Source organism: Triticum urartu, chromosome 5A, assembly GCF_056163025.1.
Source record: "Triticum urartu cultivar PI428250 chromosome 5A, HENAU_Tu73, whole genome shotgun sequence".
Classification (NCBI taxonomy): domain Eukaryota; kingdom Viridiplantae; phylum Streptophyta; class Magnoliopsida; order Poales; family Poaceae; genus Triticum; species Triticum urartu.
In genome coordinates this window covers 103,697,506-103,708,349 of record NC_141877.1, presented here as the reverse complement: position 1 = coordinate 103,708,349, position 10,844 = coordinate 103,697,506, and positions in this window count along the sequence as shown.

Here is a 10,844-nt window from a genome sequence, read left to right as displayed (position 1 = left end):
TGATAATGAAACCTTAGCTTCTTATGCTAATGGTATATATGATTACTATGATGTGGAATAAATAGAAGAATTTTTTGCTTTTAAGGGTGCTTATGAAATTGAATCTTTGTTTGAAAAGTATGAAGCTTTTGATGATGATGTTTATAGGCCTGAAAATTTAGCTATCCTAAAATATTGCTATGATAATTATGAATATAATTTCTATATTAATGCGCTTATTAAGAAAGGCTCCGTTGTCCAAGAAGAGACTAATATTTTGCAGGAATCTATGGAAGAAGAAGTTGATGAAACTGTGAGCTCATTGAATGAAAAAGATGAGGAGGAGAGCGAAGAACAAAAGGAGGAAGAACGGATTGATCACCCGTGCCCACCTTCTAATGAGAGTAACTCTTCAACTGATACATTGTTTAATTTCCCTTCGTGCTTACCGAAGGATGAATGCTATGATAATTGCTATGATCCCGTTGATTCTTTTGAAATATCTCTTTTTGATGATGCTTGCTATGCTTGTGGCCAAGATGCCAATATGAATTATGCTTATGGAGATGAACTTGCTATAGTTCCTTATGTTAAACATGAAATTGTTGCTATTGCACCCATGCATGATAGTCCTATTATCTTTTTGAATTCTCCCGACTACACTATATCGGAGAAGTTTGCACTTATTAAGGATTATATTGATGGGTTGCATTTTACCATTACACATGATGATTTTGATGAATATAATATGCATGTGCTTGCTGCTCCTACTTGCAATTATTATGAGAGAGGAACTATATCTCCACCTCTCTATGTTTCCAATACGATAAAATTGCAAGAAACTATTTATACTATGCATTGGCCTCTACTATGTGTGCATGAATTGTTCTTTTATGACATGCCGATGCATAGGAAGAGAGTTAGACTTCGTCATTACATGATATATGTTGTTTTGTGCTCACTACTAAATTACAAATCATTGCTAATTAAAATTGGCTTTGATATACCTTGGGATCCGGGTGGATTCACTACTTGAGCACTATATGCCTAGCTTAATGGCTTTAAAAAAAGCGATGCCAGGGAGACAACCCGAAAGTTTTAGAGAGTCATTTATTTCTGTTGAGTGCTTTCATATAGTTTAAAAACAACAAAAATAAAGAGGGGAACCCAAAACTTTTTCAAAAAGGAAAGTGAAAGTAAGAAAGACAAGCATTGTTGAAGTGGGAGAGCTCCTTGAACTTTGTTCATGCTCACAGAAACTTTGTGAATCTTGATTACAGAAACTTTTCAACAAAAATAAGTATCCCCTTGTACAATTCCATTGTATTATAAAAATAATGTGCCAAGGTTTGCTTTTAGGATGTTTACATTTGCTTGATGGTCTGTAAGGTGCAGGACAGAAACTTTGGCTGTAGTGCGCGATTTTACATTTTTAGCTGGAACTTCAAATGGTTCTTATTCTTCTTGCACTGTATCTATACAAATTTTTTATTTTTCCTAATTTTTGCAGAATTTTTCAAGTATCAGAAGTATGGTGAATGTTCAAATTATTACAGACTGTTCTGTTTTAGACAGATTCTGTTTTTGATGCATAGTTTGCTTGTTTTGATGAAACTATCAATTCATATCAGTGGATTAAGCCATGAAAAATTTATATTACAGTAAACACAATGCAAAAACAAAATATGAATTGGTTTGCAATAGTACTTAGAGTAGTGATTTGCTTTATTATACTAACGGATCTTACCGAGTTTTCTGTTGAAGTTTTGTGTGGATGGAGTGTTCGATGATCGAGAAGGTCTCGATGTGAGAAGAAGGAAGAGAGGCAAGAGCTCAAGCTTGGGGATGCCCGAGGCACCCCAAGTAAATATTCAAGGAGACTCAAGCGTCTAAGCTTGGGGATGCCCCGGAAGGCATCCCCTCTTTCTTCAACAAGTATCAGTATGTTTTCGGATTCGTTTCGTTCAGGCGATATGTGCAATCTTGGAGAGTCTTTTGCATTTAGTTTTAATTTTTCTTTTATGCACCATGATGGTATGAGATAGTCCTTGGTTGATATATAAAATTCTCTATGCACTTCACTTATATCTTTTGAGTATGGCTTTATAGAATGTTTCATGTGCTTCACTTATATCATTTGAAGTTTGGATTGCTTGTTTCTCTTTACATAGAAAACCGCCATTTATAGAATGCTCTTTTGCTTCACTTATATTTGTTAGAGCGTGGGCATATCTTTTTTAGAAAGAATTAAACTCTCTTGCTTCACTTATATCTATTCAGAGAGATGACAGGAATTGGTCATTCACATGGTTAGTCATAAAATCCTACATAGAACTTGTAGATCACTGAATATGATATGTTTGATTCCTTGCAATAGTTTTGCGATATAAAGATGGTGATATTAGAGTCATGCTAGTGGGTAGTTGTGGATTAGTAGAAATACTTGTGTTGAGGTTTGTGATTCCCGTAGCATGCACGTATGGTGAACCGTTCTGTAACGAAGTCGGAGCATGATTTATTTATTGATTGTCTTCCTTATGAGTGGCGGTCGGGGACTAGCGATGGTCTTTTCCTACCAATCTATCCCCCTAGGAGCATGCGCGTAGTACTTTGTTTCGATGACTAATAGATTTTTGCAATAAGTATGTGAGTTCTTTATGACTAATGTTGAGTCCATGGATTATACGCACTCTCACCCTTCCACCATTGCTAGCCTCTCTAGTACCGCGCAACTTTTGCCGGTACCTTAAACCCACCATATACCTTCCTCAAAACAGCCACCATACCTACCTATCATGGCATTCCTATAGCCATTCCGAGATATATTGCCATGCAACTTCCATCATCATCATATACATGACTTGAGCAATCATTGTCATATTGCTTTGCATGATCGTAAGATAGCTAGCATGATGTTTTCATGGCTTGTCCTTTTTTTCATGTCATTACTATGCTAGATCATTGCACATCCCGGTACACCGCCGGAGGCATTCATATAGAGTCATATCTTTGTTCTAGATATCGAGTTGTAATATTGAGTTGTAAGTAAATAAAAGTGTGATGATCATCATTATTAGAGCATTGTCCCAGTGAGGAAAGGATGATGGAGACTATGATTCCCCCACAAGTCGGGATGAGACTCCGGGCGAAAAATAAAATAAAATAAATAAAAATAAAAAGAGAAAGTCCAAAAATAGAGAAGGCCCAAAAAAAGAAAAAAAGAAAAAGAGAGAAGGGGCAATGTTACTATCCTTTTACCACACTTGTGCTTCAAAGTAGCACCATGTTCTTCATATAGAGATTCTCTTGAGTTCTCACTTTCATATACTAGTGGGAATTTTCATTATAGAACTTGGCTTGTATATTCCAATGATGGGCTTCCTCAAACGCCCGAGGTCTTCATTAGCAAGCAAATTGGATGCACACCCACTTAGTTTCAGTTTGATCTTTCATACACTTATAGCTCTAGTGCATCCATTGCATGGCAATCCCTACTCACTCATATTTATATCTATTGATGGGCATCTTCATAGCCCGTTGATACTCCTAGTCGATGTGAGACTATCTTCTCCTTTTTGTCTTCTCCACAACCACCATTCTATTCCACCTATAGTGCTATGTCCATGGTTCACACTCATGTATTGCGTGAAAGTTGAAAAGGTTTGAGAACGTCAAAAGTATGAAACAATTGCTTGGCTTGTCATCGGGGTTGTGCACGATGTGAATATTTTGTGTGGTGAAGATGGAGCATAGCCAGACTATATGATTTTGTAGGGATAACTTTCTTTGGCCTTGTTATTTTGAAAAGACATAATTGCTTTATTAGTAGGCTTAAAGTATTATTGTTTTTATGTGAAATGATAGACTATTGCTTTGAATAACTCGTATCTTAATATTCATGCCATGATTAGATATGTGATCAAGATTATGCTAGGTAGCATTCCACATCAAAAATTATCTTTTTTTATCATTTACCTACTCGAAGACGAGCAGGAATTAAGCTTGGGGATGCTGATACGTCTCCGTCGTATCTATAATTTTTGATTGTTCCATGCCAATATTCTACAACTTTCATATACTTTTGGCAACTTTTTATACTATTTTTTGGGACTAACATATTGATCCAGTGCCCAGTGCCAGTTCCTGTTTGTTGCATGTTTTTTGTTTCGCAGAATATCCATATCAAACGGAGTCCAAACGGAATAAAACTGACGGAGATTTTTTTGGAATATATATGATTTTTGGGAAGAAAAATCCACGCGAGACGGTGCCCGAGGGGGCCACGAGGCAGGGGGCGCGCCCCTGACCCTTGTGGCCACCCCGTAAGGCGGTTGGTGCCCATTTTTCGCCGCAAGAAAGCTAATATCCGGACAGAGATCGTGTTAAAATTTCAGCCCAATCGGAGTTACGGATCTCCGGGAATATAAGAAACGGTGAAAGGATAGAATCTGAGAACGCAGAAACAGAGAGAGACAGAGAGACAGATCCAATCTCGGAGGGGCTCTCGCCCCTCCCATGCCATGGAGGCCATGGACCAGAGGGGAAACCCTTCTCCCACCTAGGGAGGAGGTCAAGGAAGAAGAAGAATGAGGGGGGCCCTCTCCCCCTCGCTTCCGGTGGCACGGGAGTGCCACCGGGGGCCATCATCATCACCGCAATCTTCACCAACAACTTCACTGCCATCATCACCAACTCTTCCCCCCTCTATGCAGCGGTGTAATCTCTCTCTTATCCGCTGTAATCTCTACTTAAACATGGTGCTCAACGCTCGCTATATATTATTTCCCAATGATGTATGGCTATCCTATGATGTTTGAGTAGATCCGTTTTGTCCTATGGGCTATTTGATGATCAAGATTGGTTTGAGTTGCATGTTTTATTATTGGTGTTGTCCTATGGTGCTCTCCGTGTCGCGCAAGCGTGAGGGATCCCCGCTGTAGGGTGTTGCAATACGTTCATGATTCGCTTATAGTGGGTTGCATGAGTGAATAAAACACAAAACCGAGTAAGGGGGTTGTTGTGTATGGGATAAAGAGGACTTGATGCTTTAATGCTATGGTTGGATTTTACCTTAATGATCTTTAGTAGTTGCAGATGCTTGCTAGAGTTCCAATCATAAGTGCATATGATCCAAGTAGAGAAAGTATGTTAGCTTATGCCTCTCCCTCATATAAAATTGCAATAATGATTACCCATCTAGTTATCGATTGCCTAGGGACAAATAACTTTCTCGTAACAACAAGCTCTTTACTAAACATAACTTAATGTGTCTTTATCTAAACAGCCCCTACTTTTTATTTACGCACTCTTTATTATCTTGCAAACCTATCCAACAACTCCTACAAAGTACTTCTAGTTTCATACTTGTTCTAGGTAAAGCGAACGTCAAGTGTGCGTAGAGTTGTATCGGTGGTCGATAGAACTTGAGCGAATATTTGTTCTACCTTTAGCTCCTCGTTGGGTTCGACACTCTTACTTATCGAAAACTGTTGCGATCCCCTATACTTGTGGGTTATCAAGACCAGCGCGCTGCAGGAGGCAGCCACCGCCAGGAAACCACCGCAACCAACGAGATGAACCGCCGCCCCGGAAGCATGGCCGCAGCACGCGGGGTGGAAGAGCGCCACCACGGCGCCCCTAGGGTCGGCCAGCCCCAGCCCCGTCCTCCCGGGATCCGGCGCCGGCAGCAGCAGGGGTGCTGGCGGAAGCCATGGATCTGGCACGGAAGGTGGGGAAAGGGTAGGTCGCGCCGGCGAAGTCCAGGAGCAACTGGAGCCCGACAAGGGAGGGAGGCGAGGGCGGGGGGGGGGAGCCGCCGAAGGCACGCCGGCGCCGGTGCGCGGCGGAGGTCGACGGGGAAAGGGGTGGAGGTGGCACAACACAGGCCAGCCGAGGCGCCGCGCCGCCACCTTCCTGTGAGCCGGCGCGGCTTCGCCGGCCACTCCTCCGGTGGCGGCGAGGAGGTGGGGTGAGGTGGGGAGGGGGCCGCGGCGGCGTGGCTAGGGTTTCCCCCGCCGCCGCCGGGGGAGGCGAAGCGGGGGTCGCGGGAGGGGTTAGGTTGCGGGGGTCCGTATCCGATAGGTCATTTCCTTCTGTTTGGCCCGCCCAACAATGGGAATAGGAACAAAGTTCCATCCAGTAAATAGATCATATATAGCAGGTAGCACGAATATTACCTTTTATGTTAATGATGATCCATGACACAAAAAAAAAATGAAGAAAGGCAAAAGGCTTGCCTTTACATTAATTAAGTAGGGGGAGAAAAGCAAGGTTCACTACAGACCTCTCACAAAGCACATTGGCGAGAGGAATAGCACACCGAATTCTATTCATAGAAAGCCTGAACCCAAACACCAACGAAAAAACAGGAAACCTAACAACCCTCATGTGAATTACTCTCCCAGTATCATGAAGCTCAAATGCTTGGCGCCGGTCTTCTGCCATAAACGTGACTCGCCCTTGAGTTTTGACAGAATGGACTTTGGGTGGACCTGGACATGGTGGAAGACGCGAGCATTCCGCTCATTCCAAATCTGCCAAGAGATCAACATGGAAAGGGTCCCCACGCAAGCATTCCGCTCATTCCACGACACAAATAAGTTTGCATATATCTCGAGGACATAAAGATGTGTGTCCTTCTGATCATAACATATACAGATAAATAAATGATAACATATCCACTTCTCTACTTGTAGCTATTTATTAACCACCATACATTTAGCGAAACATGAAGTTGGTAGCCAAACAACTTTTATTGGGAAACTGCACCATGCCTTCCAAACTTTGGTATAAAAGACACCAACAAAATGGAATCAATGAAACATAAGGGAAATAGTGGACATTGAACAATAAAGAGCATACTATTATTAGGAAGCTAAACATAGAAGGGTGGCCAGTCCTCCTTAACATCGAACTGAAGCTTAATGCTCGAGTAGATTCATAGCAACTCAAGAGGATCTACGTAGTAAATGTTAGGAATAGCAACTTATCATTATCAGGAGGCAAAACGCCATCATATATACATGTACAGGGGAGGCCAAAGGCCAGAATGCAAAAGGCCAAAAGCCAACATAAATATAACTCTAACACCCCCCCGCAAACTCATGGCGGATCCACAACACTGAGTTTGGAGAGATAAAATCCATGTTGCGCTCTAGTCTGGGCCTTCGTGAAGAAGTCCGCCAGCTGTAACTCGGAAGGCACATACTGAAGAGCGATAACATGGTCCTGCACACCAGCGCGCACAAAGAAAGCATCAACACCAATATGCTTGGTAAGCTCATGCTTCACTGGGTCCCGCGCAATACTGATAGCACCTGTACTGTCTGACAAGAGTGTAGTAGGTGCAGTAACAGTAACACCAAAATCCTCGAGTAACCAGCGTAACCAAGTCACCTCTGCTGTGAGAAGAGCCATAGCTCGCAACTCAGCCTCTGCACTCGAACGGGAAACTGCAGTCTGTTTCTTCGTCTTCCAGGCAATGAGAGAACCACCAAGAAAGACACAGTAAGCAGAAAGTGAACGGCGATCCGAAGGATCACTAGCCCAGGTAGCATCTGAATAGGCCTGGAGCTGTAACGGGCTGGAACGAGGAAAGAAGAGACGGTGAGAGATCGTGCCACGAAGATATCGTAGAACACGAAGAAGGTGACTATAGTGAACCGAAGTGGGAGAAGAAACAAACTGACTCAGGATATGGACAGGATAGGAGATATCCGGACGAGTGACAGCGAGATAGACAAGACTCCCAACAAGATGACGATAACGAGTCGGATCGGACAAGGGCTCACCATCAGTAGCACGAAGGTGAACATTAAGCTCCATAGGAGTCTCAACAGTGCGCTCATCACTAAGAGCCGCACGAGCAAGAAGATCCTGGATATACTTTTCTTGGAAAATAAAAAAGCCATCAGAGGTGGAGGAAATCTCAATCCCAAGAAAGTAACGAAGTGGACCAAGATCAGACATAGAAAACTGCTCACTGAGACGGGCCTTGACAAAGGTAATGTACTCAAGATCATCGCCGGTGATGATCATGTCATCAACATATAGAAGAAGAAGAGTGCGACCACGAGCAGAAAGGTGAACAAACAGTGTTGGATCATGGACACTGGGTGAAAAACCAGCTGCAGTGACAACCGAGGCAAAACGCTCAAACCAGGCACGCGGGGCTTGCTTAAGGCCATAGAGAGAGCGACGAAGACGACAGACCATGCCATCAGGAACTGAATACCCAGGTGGTGGCTGCATATAAACTTCCTCACGCAACTCACCATTAAGAAAAGCATTCTTAACGTCAAGCTGAGACACGGACCAGTGGCGAACAGAGGCCACGGCGAGAAGTGTGCGAACAGTGGTCATATGGGCCACAGGAGCAAAGGTCTCATCGTAATCACGACCATGCTCCTGCTGAAAGCCACGAGCCACAAGACGAGCTTTATAACGCTCAAGAGAACCATCAAAGCGAGTCTTAATCTTATAGACCCACTTACAAGTGATGGGGCGAACACGAGGAGGAAGAGAAACTAGATCCCATGTGCCGGTGCGTTCAAGAGCAGCAATCTCCTCTGCCATGGCAAACTGCCATTCAGGATGAACAATAGCATCTCGATAAGAAGCCGGCTCTACAACGGTCGAAAGACCATAGCGAGAAGGAGAATATCGATCAGGAGGTGGACAAGGCCGAGAACGAAGACCATAAGTCGGCTGAGAGGAGGAAGACGACACATCAGAAGTAGAGGGCACATCAGTAGACTCATCCATAACACGTTGACGACGAGTATAATGGAAAGGAAAGGATGGGAGAGGTGGAATCACTGGAGGTGGAGACGGGGAATGTATCGGTGATGAAGGTGGAGAAGAGGAAGGTATCGGTGATGAAGGTGGTGATTCATGCGATGAGGGAGGAGAAGAAACCATAGGAGAGGACGGTGTCGAATCTGCAATAGTGGGATGAGGAGTAGGAATACTGGAAACAAAGGGAGGTGTATCCGAAAAGGTAAGAAAAGAGATGTCCTCTGTGGAAAAGGCCGAGGAGGATGGCCGAGGGTAGTAGGGACGAGACTCATCAAAGGTGACATCCCGGGAAATACGCATCCGGCGACTGGCAGGATCCCAACACCGAGAGCCCTTATGCTCATCACTGTATCCGAGAAAGACACACTCAACAGACTGAGCGGTCAGTTTGGTGCGTTCACGAGGGGCAAGCAAAACATAGCAAACACAACCAAACAAGCGAAGCACCGAATAATCAGGAGAACGACCAGAAAGACGCTCAAGAGGAATACCACCCTGTAGAGCAGCAGATGGCTGAATGTTGATGAGATAGGTGGAAGTGGTAACAGCCTCAGCCCAGAAGTGAGGCGGAAGAGAGGCAGCGATCATCATCGCACGTGCCGTCTCAAGAAGGTGACGATGCTTGCGCTCAGCCACACCATTCTGAGCATGAGCACCAGGACAAGAGAACTGAGCAAGAGTACCCTGCTCAGCAAGGAATCCTCGCAAAGCATGGGAGATATACTCACCAGCTGAATCTGCACGAAAAACGCGAATAGGAGTAGAAAACTGGGTATGAACCATGGCAGCAAATTTTTTGTATATAGATAAGACCTCACTACGGGAAGACATGAAATAGATCCATGTGTACCGAGAAAAATCATCTATAAAGATAATATAGTAACGATGACCCCCTTTAGAAGTGAAGGGAGCCGGACCCCAAACATCAGAGTGAACAAGATCAAAAGGGCGCTCGGACACTGACTCACTATGAGGATAAGGTAGCTGAATCTGCTTGCCAAGCCTACAACCTAGACAATCCAACGAAGCATTACCGGAGACAGACCCCAGAACACCGCGATGAACCAAAGAGGAGAGACGAGAACCACATAAATGGCCAAGACGATGATGCCACTGTTGAAAAGAGCTGGTAGATGCAGTAACAGGGGCTGTGAGACTAGTGGCGGTGGTAGCGGAGGGAAGACGAAGCCAGTCAAGCTCCCAGAGACCATCAGAGCGTCGAGGGCCAGCACCAAGCAGAGCGCCCGTGTGACGATCCTGAACAGAACACGAATCAAAGTCGAGAATGACCCTACAACTAGAATCTACAATCTGACCACCAGATATGAGCTGCATGGTAAGTCGAGGAACATGAGCTACAGAGGGAACATGAAATGAAGAAGTGCTAAGAGTGCCTCGACTTGCTACAGGGAGGGGAGTGCCATCAGCCGTAAGAACGCGAACAGGAGACTCGACAGGTCGAACAGAGGTCAAAGTGGAAGAATCATACGTCATATGAAAAGACGCTCCAGTATCAAGAATCCATGGGGATGTACCTGAATGGGTAGAAGGTGGTTTCTCATTGCCAGAAGAGTCAGTCACAGAATCTGCAGAAACTGTTGGTGAAGAATCCCAAGCATCAAGCAGGCAACGTAGTTGTGCAATCTCACGTGCAGACAGCGACAGGGCAGAGGTTGAGGTAGAAACACTTGTCGACGATGAGCAGTCGCCACCCCCCATGAAAGCCGCATGTAAAGTCGACCGAGAGTAGCGAGTCGACCCAGAGCCGCATGTGGAAACCACTGGGGGAGTCGACACAGAGCGATCACCGCCGCGCACGAAAGCCGCGGGAGGAGTCGACGTGGGGCGACAATCACCAGGTGCGGAAGTCATGGAAAGAGTCGATGAAGAACGACCATCACCATGCAGAGAAGCGGCCAGAGGAGGCGGTGCAGCTGCCGAAGGAGCCGATGTAGAGCGGCCAGCAGCACAAGTGGATGTCGCAAAAGGTGCTGATGTAGAGCGACAAACACCACCTCCAAGCGGGCGAGCACCAAGCACCGAGGAAAAGCGCATGTGCGAGATGGGAT